Here is a 16710-nt window from a genome sequence, read left to right on the forward strand (position 1 = left end):
AAATGAAGGCCGGTACAGTCCGGTTGTAGGGCGTTGGATTCGCATCCATTGGGTTATGAGTTCGAACCCCGCAGACCGAAGATTCCCCGAATATGTGGTGGCTGGTGCACATATAAATCCATCGTGGTCACGACATTTCATGTCGAGACAATACCAATGGGGGGCACTGGTTCAGAAGTGATCGTGTTCTGATTCAGGTCTAAATTACTATCTGTGAATGAAATGCATGAATGAAGTCTGCCCCGTAAAAAGGGTTGTGACGTATGAGTAGCTAAGTTTGTACTCTTGCCCCTAGATGGCGGTACTGAAACAAGAGACATTCTCTCGGTTTAAAATCGCTAACTTCGTCAGTGGGCTTGTTTATGACAAGTACCATAAGAAACAACAACAAATGGCCCAAATATCAGACGTGAGTCGTGGCAGCGAATGCGTTAAATGTTGATATTATCCTATAGCGTATAATTCATAGAGTTTGCAATTTTTACAAACTTATTTTATTTGGCGAAAATGAAAATTTTTATCAACCTGTTTGCGACTTTCCTGTCTGCTTAGCAACCCTAGGCAGCTGTTTAATCCACCTTGGTGAGAAGTCGTAACTCCTATTCCCAACATTGAGGGCCATCTTATCAGAAAGAATGAATTTCAAAACTGCTCCAAGATAATTGTCAATAATCGTTCATCTGATTGCACTCCAAGTCCTTTCATAATTGAAAATGTTTTTCCGGTAATACTGGTAAGTGCTTTCAAACGTTGAAATAATTTCATGAGCAAATTTTCGAGTATTTACAAAAACTCATTATCAATTATTTGTAAAATGTAGGTACCCCAATTTTGTTGAAAGACATCGGATCTCGACATCTGCAACTGCAGAAAGTTCGTTACAGATACTAAATCTAAAGAGAAATATAAATATTCGTTGTTATTGCTGGATGTCAATGGTGCGTCGAAGTCACAAAATTAGTCATTGGCAAATGTTGTGGTTCGTTACTAATAACTATATATACAAGCAGAGATTCTAAAAATCGGTTACGAAATTTTCAATCGAAATTTTGTTACATACTTCTATCTTTGCTAGACCGCGAAAGCAGCAGATGCGAACCGCAAGTTTGATATCAATACCCTAAAGGATGCAGACGATTAGTATTTGCGGAAATTATAAGTGGAATATTTAAATATATAGAGAAACAAGGTACTTGTTAATATTTACTACCCCAGCGATAAATCGCCAAAAAGTTGCAAACATCGCCAACAAAAATTTTCTGCCGTAAATTGCAGTCAATGAAACTATAACGCAACCATCTTGGCATCTAATGTAAAATAGAACTTGACGTAGACTGAAAATTGTCAAGTAAACAGGTGGCCGTAAATATCAACAAGTCCCAAGAAAAATAAATATCAAAAGTCTGGGTACTACAAAAAGGCAATCGGAGTGGACTAATGATATGGGATATCATATAAATATCCACTCTATAGAGAGGATTGAGGGCAATGGGAGAACATGAGAAAGATGTAAGTGCCCCGAGACCCAAACTTATGGGGATAGCCATTACAGCTCTGTAAGATTGCAATGCATGAACCGCTTCGGATTATAATTAAATTTCGCTTTTTTTTTTTTTTTTTTTGTAAAAGTGAAAATACGAATGGACTGTCTTTTTGCCATCATTAATCATGAAAAAAGGATTTCAATTGTTCGGTTATATTGATTTTTCAAGCAGGATCGATCCGTCTTTATCCTCTCACGAAACTCAAACATTACTGTGAAAGCCAGACACATTCCGTAGCTGAGATTTCTTGCCCAATTTTCAGAAAAATCGAATATCTCGCGCACGCTGATTGTAAAAAGGCGTGCACTTACAGAACCTTGACCGTAACAATGAATTTGCTGCTTTTCCCTTGAGAGCAAAAGGGGTATAAGTGGAAGTACTAATTTGAAAGGCAATTTCTTTTTTGTACCAGGGCTTGTGTTGCTCGGACTTATGATCGTTACTCGAAACGTTCCGACGCATGCGCCAGAGTTTTAAGCCACACCTGTTTTTGTAAAACGCGGGTAGAGAGTTTGTGTTACTTCTTGAACCATCAACTTACCTTTTGGCTAGGCAGACAGGTAAGAAAATTCTACTTTTTTTTTTCTTACAGTTTTAGAAAATATTTTGAAATGAACTTTTATTTATATGTCTGATTAAAATTGATTGCGTATTTTTATTTAAGTCTGTCGTATTTTTTGAAAAAATGTATTTGATAATGAAAGTTTATGCGGCGATGTTATAGAAATGTTTAATATACAAATGAATAATCGAAGTTTCTGCAGCATATTACTAGAAAGTGGGAGCATACAAAAAAAGCATTAATTAAACTTGATTAATAATTTATTTCATTAAATGATTTTTATTCTTTTTTAAAGCATTTGTAATGATACAAGACATGTATTTTGAAAATAAATGAAACATAGTAGTATTTGGATTGTCCTTTCTATTAACCGAACCGGTACTAGAAAGTCAAAGTATATTTCTCATTTCTTTAAAAATAAAGTCAGTGATTTCTTTTTAAAGAAGGCGTCAAGTTTGGCATTGGAGCCGATTTTCAGAATGCGAAGGCTTATATAAGGTCAACTAATGGGAAGTGGTCTCCTATAATTCAAGTTATTTGGAGGAAAAAATACTGATACAGTTTATTCTTAGGCACTTTCTTAGTAATATGAGCAATTCTGTATCAATATCCAACAGCTTTTATTCTTTTTTAAAGCATTTGTAGTAATGCAGGATATGTACTTTGAGAATGAATGAAACATAATTACATTTTGATTGTCCGTACCTCTATTAACCGAAGCGGTATTAGAAAATCGAAATGTGCTTCTCATACTTTTAATTAAGTCGGTGAATTTTTTTAAAAAAAGTCACCAAGTTTGTCACTGGAGCCGATTTTCAGAATACAAAGACTAATGTAAGGTCAACTATTCGGATATAATCTTTTATAATGCAAGTTATTTGGAAAAATAAATAAAAACACAGTTCGATTTTCAAGCCTTTTTTTGGTAATATGGGCCAATTCCTTATATTTCCATGAAAAAAACAATGGCTCTGTATCGGAAAATTTTTTGTTGAAGAACGGGGATAAATATTATTTCCTTAAAGGTTCATTGTGGAAATGTAAATCAAACTTTAAAAAAACAAAAACAAATAACATTCGTTATTTTGCTTATTAAACAATTTTAAAAACGAGTACAAAATTTTATTGAAATACATATATGCGGTACTACTTGTGAATTTATTTTTATAATTTCAAATAAAAATTTCAGAAAATCTTGTTAAAAAAAATTGTGATTCAGAATCTAGTTTTTATTAACGGAGCTTTCGATTTTCCGAGATGATTATATTCGCGAGCAGTTCGAATACTAGAATTTCTACTGTATGATGTAAAATATATTCATTCAATGAAAAGCATTGCTTAGAATGCATTTTGTTAGCTTTAAAACAAATTATAATTTTTGCCCAAGAAAACGTTTAAAACACCGACATAAATAAAAATATCGAATGCATTCCGCTTATCGTATCTCTTGCATATTCTTACATAAAGATGCCATTTACATAGAATAGGTCTTTAAGTGGCAAGTACTATTATAATAATTTCTAATTATCATAAATAAAGCTAAGCCTATTTTTGAAACAATAATGGAATTTTAAAATTAAATATTTATCAAATAAACGAGAAAAATCATACCATTATCGCATCTCTTGAATATTAAATGCACATTTTCATTTTATATCATTTATGTGCATACAGGTACATGATTAGATTTTTTTTTTCAATTATAGTTGTCGTTTGACGTGCCGATTGTCTGTGAGAATTCAGTAAAGTGTTATAAATCGAATTAAGAAATGAAACTTTTACATCCAATTTCAGTGCAATTACTTTTGATTTTTATGTAAGCATCGGTTCATTCTCAAATATGTTTCATGCAAATAAAAATTTCATCACAAAGGATTTCATCTCCGGATTTTATTTACCTTCTTGTACAAGCAATTTCTTCAATACAGAAACAAGAGAGCAGCGTTTACAAGCTGCTCTTCTTTCACCAGATTTCATCTGTTATAAACAAAAGTTTTCAAAGTTGAAATTATAATAGTAGAAATTATAATTATTTTTGCCAACTCTTTTTTTGTTAATCCTATACTCCTGTCAAAATCTTTTATAATTTCTATGGGCCGCGCTGGCCTGGCGATAAGGTCTCGGTTTCAGAACCGGAAGGTTTCATTGTTCAAGACCCGACTCTAACGAAGAATCGTAGTGTAAGCGAGCCTGGTGCACGTCAAATCCGTCGGGGCCAAATGCCCTTCCGCTGGTGTGGAGTGGAAGTATGGAGAGGGGGTGGCAACTCATGTGTCTTACTCGTCATCTGACCGCGATTCAAAATGACGAGGTCCGTCCGAAAATAGTTCTAGTGTTGCTTTAAAACAGTTACAACTAAATTAAATTCATAATTTCTATTTCCGTTTTCTATGATAGTGATCTACACTTTTTAGATGTTTTCGAAACAAACGGAACAAAAATATATACTTAATAAAACATGGACCTCCAAAAGTATAGGAACTCGAGAATGATGTTCTTACCAGACATATCAGTCTCTAGTTGAGAGATCCTGAACTGGCCATCCTATTGTCATTTCCTACCCTCCAACCATGAGATATCTCCATACGTTCTATTGTTCCCTAGTTTTTTACTTGGGAATGGTAATTCGGAAGGGGATGTTATTTGGGACTTCCTAAAAAAAATATTTTTCCTATTTTCATTCATTAATAGGAAAAGAGAAGTTGCGATTGAGAAGGAAAAATGTGTGAATATTAGAAAGAGGAAAAATGGTGTATAATCGAGTTTTTGGGTCGTACAAATGAAATATTTTATCACTACATTGATAAAAAATTGAAAATGAAACACCGTATAAACCATGTATCAATGAGAAATGTTGTTTCTGTTTGTAATGCTTTAAACAATAAATAAATATTCTATCTATCTGATTCCAATAGTAAATTCGCCGCTTGCAACAAACCGGATTCGAATGTCATATGACTTAGATTCTAAAGGAAAACGATAATATATAACGTATGCGGCATGAAAATCGATAGTATTACTTATTATCGAATGGCAACTGTCAAAAGTAAACAAACACGAACACTTCAGACAACTTCCTTGAATGCTTTACAGCTGCAATAAGCTTAACGCGTTGTTCTAATTCACGGAGCTACAGAATATTAAAATACTCGGTTGTCAACAAAACTTCCATACTGTCAGAGGAAAGAAATGTAAGCGAAACGAAAATTCTGGCATCAAACAGGAAATTTAATCCTGTCCAAAATTAGGCTTAACCGCCACCAGCCTGCAATCGCAATGACTTGAATCGCTAAAGCATGAAATCTGTTATTTCACATAATTTTATGTTATATTAGGATATATCTAGAAATTATATGAAATCATAATCAATTGAGATGTAATTAAAAATTCCATGAAATAACTGAGTTATACATTTTAAAGGTTAGCATATACACATTTTAATTTACCCGAGATGTAATTTGTTAATTAACTCCATTTGATTCATGCGTGTATATCTTTTTAAATATCAAGATGAAATATTAATAAATAATTCCTTATTAATATTCGGGCCGCGGTGACCTGGTGGTAAGGTCTCGGCTAGTGAACCGTAGGATTTCAGGTTCGAGACCCGATCCCACCGAACAACCGTTGTGTAAGGGGGTATGTTGCACATTAAATCCGCCAGGGTCAAACGTACTCCCGCTGGTGTGGCGTGGTATGGAGAGGGGGGTGCAAGCTCCAGTGTCGTCCTCCACATCTGACCATGGTTCAAAATTACGAGGTCCGTCTCAATATAACCCTAGTGTTGCTTAAAACGGGACGTTAATATAACTAAAACTTATTAATATTCAGTTATATTCATGCCAGAAAAGTCAGGGTGAAGTTTGTGCGAACAAGCTGGTCATCAAAGGCGGCTAGTAAAAGTATAAATATCTATAATATTCATAGTCTGAATTCGAATATCTATAGTTGTCATAGATGTGGTAATCAAATATGACTCGAGTGCAATAACCAATGTTTTTCTTTGCTAGAATCCATAGAGATAGACCATTGCAATCTGTGAGAAAGATCTAAGCCGAATAAATCGATCTCATTATTATTTTCTTTCTTTCACGTTAAAAACCCTCGTCCAGTTCAGTGACTGATACAATTTTCGTGTTGAATTTTACCGGCTGTATAATTTGAATCCGATCTATACCTGAAATTTGTATCGATTTTCTCATTTCTACGAACCATTTGAAAATAACTGAAAACAGCAAACCGTAATTGTGCATTGACGTTTTAGTATTCTAAGAAATATAACGTGAAATGTAATTTAATAAAAATGACAGTCGATTGTTGTTACGTCTTTCAAACTTTGTACAATGCACTAATTTTTTTATTTGCATGAACTTTATTTTTGTATCTTTGTTTTAAATATGACAGCCTTGAGTTTAAAAGAAGATCTTGTATTGCTAAGATTCTGTTTTATTATGTCATAAAAAGGAAAGAATAAGAGATCTTTTGTCACCAAAAGAGTGGCTTTAGTTCTTAAAAAAAGTTGGAAAGTAAAAAGTTATGAAAGAAAAGATAATTTAATTTACTGAGATTTTCTTGCTCGCCAATTTATGTAATTAAAAAAAAAAAACTGATTCCGGTTCAAATAAAAATATTTGTAGTGCTCTTCTTTTATCTTTATTACATACTTAACAGATTTTATGCACTTTTTAGTCTGTCATGTGAGAAGAGTAAAATAAAAAGTGTTTTAATCGTCGAAAAATTCGACTATGAGAATTGGATAAATCTTCACATTTTTTATCTTCTTGAATCCGAATGACATAAACGTTTAATCAAGCTATCTATTAGTTCATTGATCTGATTGTGTATGAACACGATCAGACAAAAATTCATCTAGTTAGGCGGATGAAATTTGGTATGCTTTTTTACACCAAATTTGAAGATTTCTATCGAATTTTGAACGAAATCCTTTAAAGTTTGTCTATCTTCCTGTCTGCACAATTAATTATTTTGTGGCGGATTGGTATGAGCGAGGATAGAACCTGGCACCTTGTGGTTCGCAGTCGAGTAACATGACCACAATACAAAAGTAATTGCTCGTGTAGGGTAGCTGTTAACTGGCTTATAAGCTTTCACCACAGACTCTCCCTCCAGTGAGTCGGAGGTGAGACGAATGATATGGCTGTTGACTGGTGATGTATTAGCTGTTGATTCTAATGTGCATGTACCCATTTGAGCAGCGCCAAGCGTTATGGCGAGCGTGTGTGGGTGAGCAGTTGCTGTGTCAAGTGAGTATGCCGACTTTGGGTTGCTGCGTCAAGTGAGCCTGCCGACTTTGGGTTGCTGCGTCAAGTGAATCTGACGAATCTTTGGTTTGCTGTGGGTAGATGATGCCATAACAGCTGTATGAAGGTTGAAGGATCTTCTTCCGAGTTCACCAATGTGGCTGGTTGGAATGAATCTGGGACCTTGGGGTTCGCAGCCGAGTAACATGACCACAATACAAAAGCAATTGCTCGTGTAACGTAACTATTAACTGCCTTATAAGCTTTCACCACAAATTTGTAACTATAATGGCTATAGGCACAGGGAAATGGAGCAATTTTGTCTGTCTCTCCGAATGAAAATAGGCACGATGATTATATAATGTAAAGAACTACATAGATAAAATTTGGTATTTTGCATTCAGAGCATAGATTGCATTGAATTTTGAATTGAATCTTTCAGTGAGTTTATTATCTGTCAAACCGTATATACAATTTGCATGTTTGTAAACTCAATAAATTCGAAAATGAAATTATTTAAATAAAATTCAGTATGAGATATCTTAATAGATAGCTTAATGCGATACCTTAATATGTGATATCTTAATATTTAAATTACAAGGTTTTTTTTTGGTCAAATTTTGATTTTTAATCGGTTGTTAAAAGGCGTACAAAATGCATATTCGGTTTTCTCCACTCGACAACTAATCAATCTAAGATTTGGAAACAAAATTTATTTTGATAATTCTTGTCATTTTTGAGTCATGTATTCACAAAAATATATCTAAGTAGGCAGATATGCAAAATATTCTACACGGATTTAGTCTACAATTTGATATTGTCATAATTTGTAATATTGATTCCCTGTGCGGCAAATTTTATAAACACTCATAACAGATAACATCCCTATAAACACGTCTAACAGATGCTGAAGGGATGGTGAGTCAGTAACCCTTAGTCATGGTGATTGAACGAAGAATTTAGAGACAAAAACGAACGCTTTAAAATATTTGGATAAATCCCTTAGGGTTCGAGTTACAGCTTTCTTTCTAGAATATTTTTTTCTAGAGCATTGAAAGTTTTAAAAGTATAGCCGGCAGTTGAGTTGAGCGCAATTGAATAGTCTATCGAAGTTTTTCTCTTTGAAGGGTCGATCTCTGAGCGCTTTGTACCATAAGGGTTGTTTATTACTGATTTTCTGTTTGCGAGTTGTTTACTGCAAATATTGTTTTGTCTACAAACTGTGTCAATGTTTTGTTTCCATGGTATAAAATGTTGTTATCCTTTTAATGAGCTTGTTGGGTATTCATCATACAAGCCATTTTCCTTAACAATACAGATATATCGTTCAGTTAATAAATCCACACGCATAACTTTATTCTTTAGTTTGCCCAGGTTTTGAGTATTAGCGTTTACATCCAGTTGGATGTTGAACAGTCAGGTTTCCCATCGACAGATAATGTTAACCGATTTGCAATTTTAGGGTAATGCCGATAATGCTCTGGAGTTTGGAGTTATGTATGCTGATCTATGAACAATATAATACCAAAAATACTTGGGGTAATTATATTGTGGAAATGCACCACAATCTGGAAAGTGATGATTTTTGTTATGTTAATGGCAATTTTTTTTGCCATTAACTTATTATTATTTTGTAAATAGAAGGTAAAAACAAATGGCCTTTTGCATTTGTTTATATATATATAATATAATATAATGATATTTTAATTCTATTTTCAATTTAATTAATTTTCAAGATTTTATCTTAATTTAGCCCATAGCAACTTCATTCTAAAACTATTCTCTTATTTCGTGATCCAATTCCACTTTCGGTTTAATTAATTCCTTTGTAAAAATGATGCGCCATCAGTACTACGTATCAAATGAAAGTGATACGTTCGTTACCCTTGTGAAAGGTCAACACATGTATTCCATCGACACGTGGCCGGAAACCCTATGTTATATAAGACTAGTGATAATTTGTTTCGTTTTTCTTTTCTTCTGCTTTTGTGCCGCGCTGCCTTGTCCGTGTCTCTGCTTGTAAATAATTAGGCTTTCACGAAATGGATATTAAAATTAATTTTAAAATATAACATGTCTCTTCAACATCTTCGAACTTGCATTCTGCTTCAACCAAAATAATGTTACATATATAATATAATATAAATTTCCATGTGAGAATACCATTTATATAGCATAAACTTTAATAAAAGCGGATTGTTCTACAGCTATTTGTGATTAAAAATCAAACTATATCTTCGATGAAATTTTAATATACGAGGGAGTCTTAGTAAGTAACGCACATAATTTCCTTACGCTATTGTAAAAAAATGCTATGCATGGCATCATGAAGCGGAAATGAAAGTATTACCGATTTATTAATTTTCGGCATAGTTTCCAATCAAATTGGCGGCATTTGTTCAAGAAGTGGATGGATTTGAAAAACTCGCCAAAACACAGAACGCCATCAGCTCGTATTAGGTCATCTTCAAAATCAAGATTCTGAACGCTGGGGAGCCTCTTCATGGCTCCAAATAATTGAAAATTTGAGTGCCAAGTTTAGGATTGTATGGTGGGTGCTTCAAAACTTTACAGTGGAGTCCATTCAGTTTTTACCTATTTCATGCAAAGAAAACAGTGGAGGGTTTATTGTTGCTGTTATTATTTTCTTATATTTAATTTAAAGAAGAACCTCCTCATGAGTATAAACTAATAAAAGTTTAAGGATGCCAAATCCATCCATCAGAGTGCCTCGAAATTTTCCAATCAAATCGTTGCAGTTTTACACGAACGGCCCGATAGCGTACTGTGAGAGTGGGATTTTTAAGTTGTTCCAGCTCTGGAAGAAATGCCTCAACATGAATGGTAGTTATACCGAAATCTAATAAATTGATAATACTTCCATTTCATATTGTATTGCGTTTTTAATTATTGAGTACAAAATAATGTGCATTACTTATTGATACTTTCTCATGCTTAGAAAAGAATAAAAAAATATTATAATCGATATATGCTAAAAAAAATATTTGTAAATAAAACTTACATGTTTGTACTATTCATTCTCGGATTCTAAAACCCTCAGTGCTTTATTGCGCATTCGCCAGGAAGAATTTATTTCGTTTAAAAAAAGAGGTGAAAGGAAAATTGGAAGGAGGAGATGTTTATATTTAGCAATAAGGTGAAAGATTATTCGTGAAATTGACCGCTCATCTTTTTGCGTACCACCCCTTAGCGAAGTGCAAGCATCAAAACGTGATAGTCTCGGAATCATGAAACGAACAGTATAGATGATGACGATTGATTCGCTTATATTTTGAACTTCATGTCTGTAAAATGAATCTGTAATTGCGTGTGATTTTTCTGCGTAATTAACTTTATGAATAGCTTCGGAAAATTCTGCGTCACTTCCGGAATTAAAACTGCGGCATTATTTTTTATATTTTTTATTTCAAAACTATTTCATTTCAGTCTTATTTATTTAATTAGTTTCGTCAAAGTAATGCTTTTAATTCATTATCGTATTGAAAGGTTTTTCTTTCTGCTCATTATAAACTTTACTTATAACTTTTACCCTTAAGTAGCATTTCCAATTTCTACAGATAACCTACATGTAATTAAAAAAACTTTAAGAGATAGAAAAGGGCGCGGTGACCTGGTGGTAAGGTATCGGTTCTGGGGCGGGCGAGTTTTAAGTTCAAAACATTATTTTTCTAAAGATTCGTCGTGTACGGGAGTTTGATGCACGTAACTCTGTGGCAAAACATAACGTAACTCTGTGGCAAAACATATTTTCTGTATGTGTAGTGCAGAAGCTTGGAAAGATGGATGGCAGCTCGGGTGTCGTCCAGTTAACCGTCTGGATTTCAAAGTAGAGAGGGTCGTTCCAGAGCAGTCATAAAGTTACTTCCAAACGAGACGTTAATATAAGTAAATTTAAGAGCTACATGGATATGATTTCATACAATTTTGTTATCTGAAATAAGGACCACCGCGTCTCAAAATTTCATGAGTTGAAAACAACAATATAATTTTGCTTTCATGTCTGCTTTTATTCGAATATCATAACTCAAAAACGTTTTGTGCTAGACGGATAAAATTTGGTATGTTATTCAAACGTTAAATTTGAATAACTTCACCAACTTTATTAAAGTGTGAACGAAATTCATTCAGTGAAAGTTTATCCAAATTTAAGTAACATAATAACTGCCAAATGTAAAATTTGATGAGTAGTTTTAATATCTGTATATAAATTCATATCGAACTTTGAACCAAATTCTCTTAAAGGTTGGCCGTCTTTTGGTTTGTATTATTTGAAAGCATGCAAATATGATTAACTCAAATTCAGAAGATCTAAATAAATGAAATTCGGTATAGGATTTTATTACTAATCTTATAGTTCTGTCTCAAATTTTAGTTTCAATCGGTCGGAAAGATGACGTTTCAAATATATACTTGATTTCCCCCCCCCCCCTTATATTATGAAAAAAACAAGGAAACAACAGAAAAGCATGACTCATGAGTAAAATCGCTCCTTTTGGAGGATTTTGAAAATAAAAATCTGAATGCTCGTGACGCTCACGGCCTTGCTTTAAATCCATAATATTTTTTGAAGATGAGAGAGGCGATACCTTCATTTGGAAGTTTGCGAGAAAGTTTCAGGGAGAATATTTCTGAAAACGTTTAAGAATTTCTGGTACGAGTGTTCAACCATTTCTTTGCAAAATTCATAAAGAGAAAGTAAAATTCAGAGGTGTTCTGCTCTCGAATTTTTCATAACTTTTCCTTAAATACGCCGTTTATGTAACAGAGAATTTTATTATGACGAATATTACATATATACACACATAAATTACATACAATTATTACATGACATAATTATACAATTATTACATGACATAATTATACAATTATTACATGACATAATTATACAATTATTACATGCAATTGTTAATGGCATTTATTACATGCATAAACAAATCTACATAAAATAATGTGATTAAAAATTATATTCTATCTACAGTAAGATTTTAATGTATTTAGAACTGAATAAGGGCCGCGGTGTCCTGGTGGTAAGGTCCTGGCTTCGAATTCAATACCCGATTACACTGAAGAAGTGGGTCGGGACCAAATGTCCTCCCACTTGTGTGGTGTGGAAGTTTGGAGAGGTTGGGCTTGCTCAGGTGTCGTCCTCGTCATCTGACCGCGTTTCAAAATGACGAGGTCCATCCTAAAATAACCCTAGTGTTGCTTTGAAAAGGGACGTTAATATAACTAAACTAATTAGAAAAGAATAAAAGAAAAGAAATATTGTTGATAATCATCATATTTTCAAATATTTAGTATTAAAGGTGAAAAAAATGCAGGCATAAAATCAAATTTGAAACATAATTAATACCTACGAAATAAAGCCCTACTTACATGGCTCTGCATTTCAAAAATTAGCAAAACTAAATTAATGAATTGCTTGAGAAACCTGCGCCATTTTCGGAACAATAATTATCAGTCGAAATTCTCTTTTGTATATCAGAATGCATTTATGCAGTAATTTTTACTTTTCGCTGTCAAATCTATTTCGTTTGAGCCTTATTCGCTTAATTAGTTTCATTAAAGTAATGCTTTTAACTCATTAACGTAATGAAAGCATTTTTCTCTTCTCTCAGTAGTGGGTTTTACTTTTAAATAACTTTTCCCATTATAATCTACATGTAATTAAGGAGAAAAACAAAATTGTGTTGGAAAAACAATAGAGGAATGATATAAGTGTAGTATGCCCCTACCAAAATTTTTTGTCGACTGCATAGCTTTCATTTTATCGTTCTTAACATTAAAAACAATTCTTTTTTGTTTGATTCAATCATTTTCATATTGCATTTAATTGTTTATTTTGTTTGAAGAAATTGTTTATTTTTTTTCTCCTTTGATTACTTATTTTAGTTAACAACAATTACTTACTTTCATATTATCTTTGTTTATTTAATTTCACTCCTTACATAAACCAACTGAAGTGGTCGCCTCAATACTTTCTCGCATGCGCTCTAATAATGATGTTATCTTAGTGAATGTCTTGCATGGCATTGGCGTACAATAGTTACGAAACATTACCCTTTGGCATGAATTTACCGTTTTTACTGAATTTAGCATGTGATCCTTGGCACTTGTTTGGCGTTAATCCCTGGTCAGCGGTCTGAGTATCCAAAAAACGAATTTGGATTTCAGGCACCTTCTTTCAAGCCGATTGAAAAAGAAATTTGATATCAAACTGTACTTAAAGTCCCAAAATCATGCATCAAATTTGATATATTTAAGTCGTTACGTTTTTGAGATATCGCGTTTACATGTTCCTTAAAGTACAGACAGACAGATGGTCAATTCCTTGTTTGATTTCGCTGAAAATTTAATAGGTGTCTATAGCGCAAATATTAAATTTGTGTACCGAATTTTATCCATCTAGCTCTCTTTATTTTGTAGTTATCGTGTTAACTTATATTCGAACAGCCAGCCAGACAGACTTCCTATGAAAAGATTTTGTTCAAAATTGATAGAAATCTACAAATTTGGTTTTAAGCTTGTATATCAATTTCAGTCGTCCAGCTAAAAGCGTTTTTTGATCTATCTTTGTCTCAGACAGACGGATATTTTCCGAAAATTTGGTTTTCGATCTCAAGAAGGTCTAAAACGTAGAGCTTCGTTAAAATCTCTAGTCTGAATTATTTGATGATTGCTATACTCTCACTATACATCATAAACGAGAAAGTAAAAATTTAGTTTTTATTACTTGATTAACTTTGTCTAATTTATTTAATAATAATGTTCCCTATTTATATTAGAAACGCCTGGAATCAGCCAAATATAAATCATAATAACATTTTTTGAACTGATGATATATTAAGCTAATTTGATCGAAATGTTCATCATTATATTTAAAATAATAATTAAAAACATTGAATCTGACTTCAGCCCCAATCATTGAGTTTGATTTTGCGTGTTTCATTTGAAAGTTCATGACTTCTACATATGTCGACAAGGGTCATCTACAGGTGGTTATCAAAATAATGGAAACACCTGTGAATAAAAGTGACATTTTTGAATGCGCTTCATAAGTATTAAAATATAATAATAGCCACCATTTTTTTTTTATAAATAGCAATGTATATATTCTGGTAGTATGTGCTAACTTTATTAAAGTTCTGTAATTCTCGGATTTTTTTCAAAAGCGTAAACTGTCGTACCTCTCAGATGTTCAAAGAGGCCAAATTATAGGAACCTTCTAGCTGGAGCGTGATCGGATCATCCCAGTTTTTAGGCGCTTCTAGAGGTACGGTGTCTAAAGCCACTACAGCATTCACACAGCGCGGCAAGACAAGCTCGGCAAAGCAAAATAGTGGGCGGAAAGAGAAGGCCAGTGAAAGAGACCGACGGGTATTGAAGCGGATTGTAATGTCAAAAAAGCGAACAACTACAGCAAAAGTGACTGCAGACTTCAATACCCATCTGAATTCTCCAGTCTCAGTGATTACAATTAAAAGGCACCTTTATAAACAGAACATTTATGGCAGAGCAACAATTTCCAAGCCACTTATCATCGATACTAATGGTTAACGTCTTCTACAGTGGTGTCACATTCACAAAACCTGGTCGATTGATAAGTGGAAGAAAGTAACATGGTCTGACGAATCGTGTTTCATACTTTTCCCTACATCAAGGGTACACGTTTGGAGGACACCTGCACAAGCGTATGATCGTGATTGTCTCCTCCCAACTGTCATCCATAGAGGTGGATCTGTCAAGATATGGGCAGACATGTCTTGGTTTTCTGCTGGACCAATCGTAACTCTGAAAGGAAGAATCTCTGGGGAGAAGTATAGAGAAATTTTAGTTGACCAGGTCCATCCTGTGATGCAAACCTTGTTTCCTGCAAGAGGTGTAATTTTTCAGGATAATGCACCTATCCATGCAGTGAGACTTGTCCAATCATGGTTTGATGAACATGAGGATAAAGTTAAACATCTGCCTTGGCCCGAACAATCACCCGACCTCAATATAATTGAACCGTTATAGTCTATTTAAGAGCCTTCAATACGGAATCGATATCCTCCACCGGCATCTCTCCCAGAAATTTCACAATATCTCCTGGAAGAATGGTACAATATTCCTTTAAACACTTTTCCATACTTGTATGAATCGATTCCTAGGCGAATCCATGCTGTATTGCATGCCAAAGGCAGTTCTACACCATACTAATAAAGGATTCTTTATAAATTTAAGGTGTTTTATTTGGATAACAATCTGTATTTTCCTCTACCATTCATTTTCAAGAGAAATTTAAAAAACACAATTTCGTGATATATTATTCTACATGGCGGTAGCTTGTGACAGAATCGCCTGATCCATTCCGAAAATGTTTATTTCATATGAAAACTCGTAACTTATACACATGCCACCAGGGATCTCTACCACTTTCCATTTTCGAGAGAGATCTAAAACTGCTTCTCTGCTACGTGGAAAATCCTGGGACAGAGTTCGCCAGCCTCAATAATTAGAATAGTCATAGCCGTTAGCCTTAAAAACTGAAATGATTTCGCCAACTTGAATTATAGTTAGCCATTTAGAAATTCTATATTACTGTACATCTTTTACTTATATTATTGTAACTGTAATATTATTGCACTTTTCTTGAGACAAAATGTAATTTATCAAAGTTAATTGACTTTACTAAATTATTCTTATTTATATTAAACCGTCTTCAACGACTGTATTAATGATATCGAATATAATTGTGTCAACGAATTAAATGAAATACACCTTAACGAAACAAAATAAAGTACTATTTTAAATCGTGAGTGCATAGCGATGATAGAGCATTCTGATTGTTTAGCCATGCTTGAAAAGTGACGAAATTAACTGGGATGAGAATTTTCGAAATCGATCCACTTGGTGAATTTGGAGGCTCTGTCTAATTTTTACAAATCAAAATCTCTCGAGAGCGGTGGAAAATGGGCAGATGACCCATAATGACTTTTCTTTCACATGAAATGAAAATGGGAAAAATCGGCATATTAGATATTTATTAAGTAATTGTGACTTACGAATTCTGTCAAGAGTTTTCCCTACAGAGAATGTACACTAAAGAAATGCTTTATAAATATATCTCGGAAATGGACGGGGCTTTAGAGAAGGGCACTAATGATTTATTATGAAATTCATATTACCATCAGAGGTATTAATTTCATATGAAATCCGAATTGGCAAAACGATACAAGATATAAAGTGAATAGTTCTGCCAATTATTTTAAATATATGTATGATGGGCGAGCAACTGGTCATCGAAAGAGGCAGTATATTAATAAATATAAAAAATTCAAAA

General features: G+C 33.5%; 1 protein-coding gene across 5 annotated transcripts in view; it reads left to right on the top strand.

The window, feature by feature from the left end:
* Positions 1-2014: 2014 nt before the first annotated feature.
* Positions 2015-16710, top strand: part of LOC129983575 (uncharacterized) — a 146092-nt gene continuing 131396 nt past the window's right edge. For 2 of the 5 annotated variants that reach the window (XM_056093104.1, XM_056093103.1), the window contains exon 1: positions 2015-2104. The gene's annotated coding sequence lies outside the window, so the exon portion shown is untranslated. The remainder of the gene's footprint in view (positions 2105-16710) is intronic. The other 3 variants (XM_056093105.1, XM_056093106.1, XM_056093107.1) reach the window with 3 other exon arrangements.

Source organism: Argiope bruennichi, chromosome 9 (assembly GCF_947563725.1).
Source record: "Argiope bruennichi chromosome 9, qqArgBrue1.1, whole genome shotgun sequence".
Lineage (NCBI taxonomy): Eukaryota > Metazoa > Arthropoda > Arachnida > Araneae > Araneidae > Argiope > Argiope bruennichi.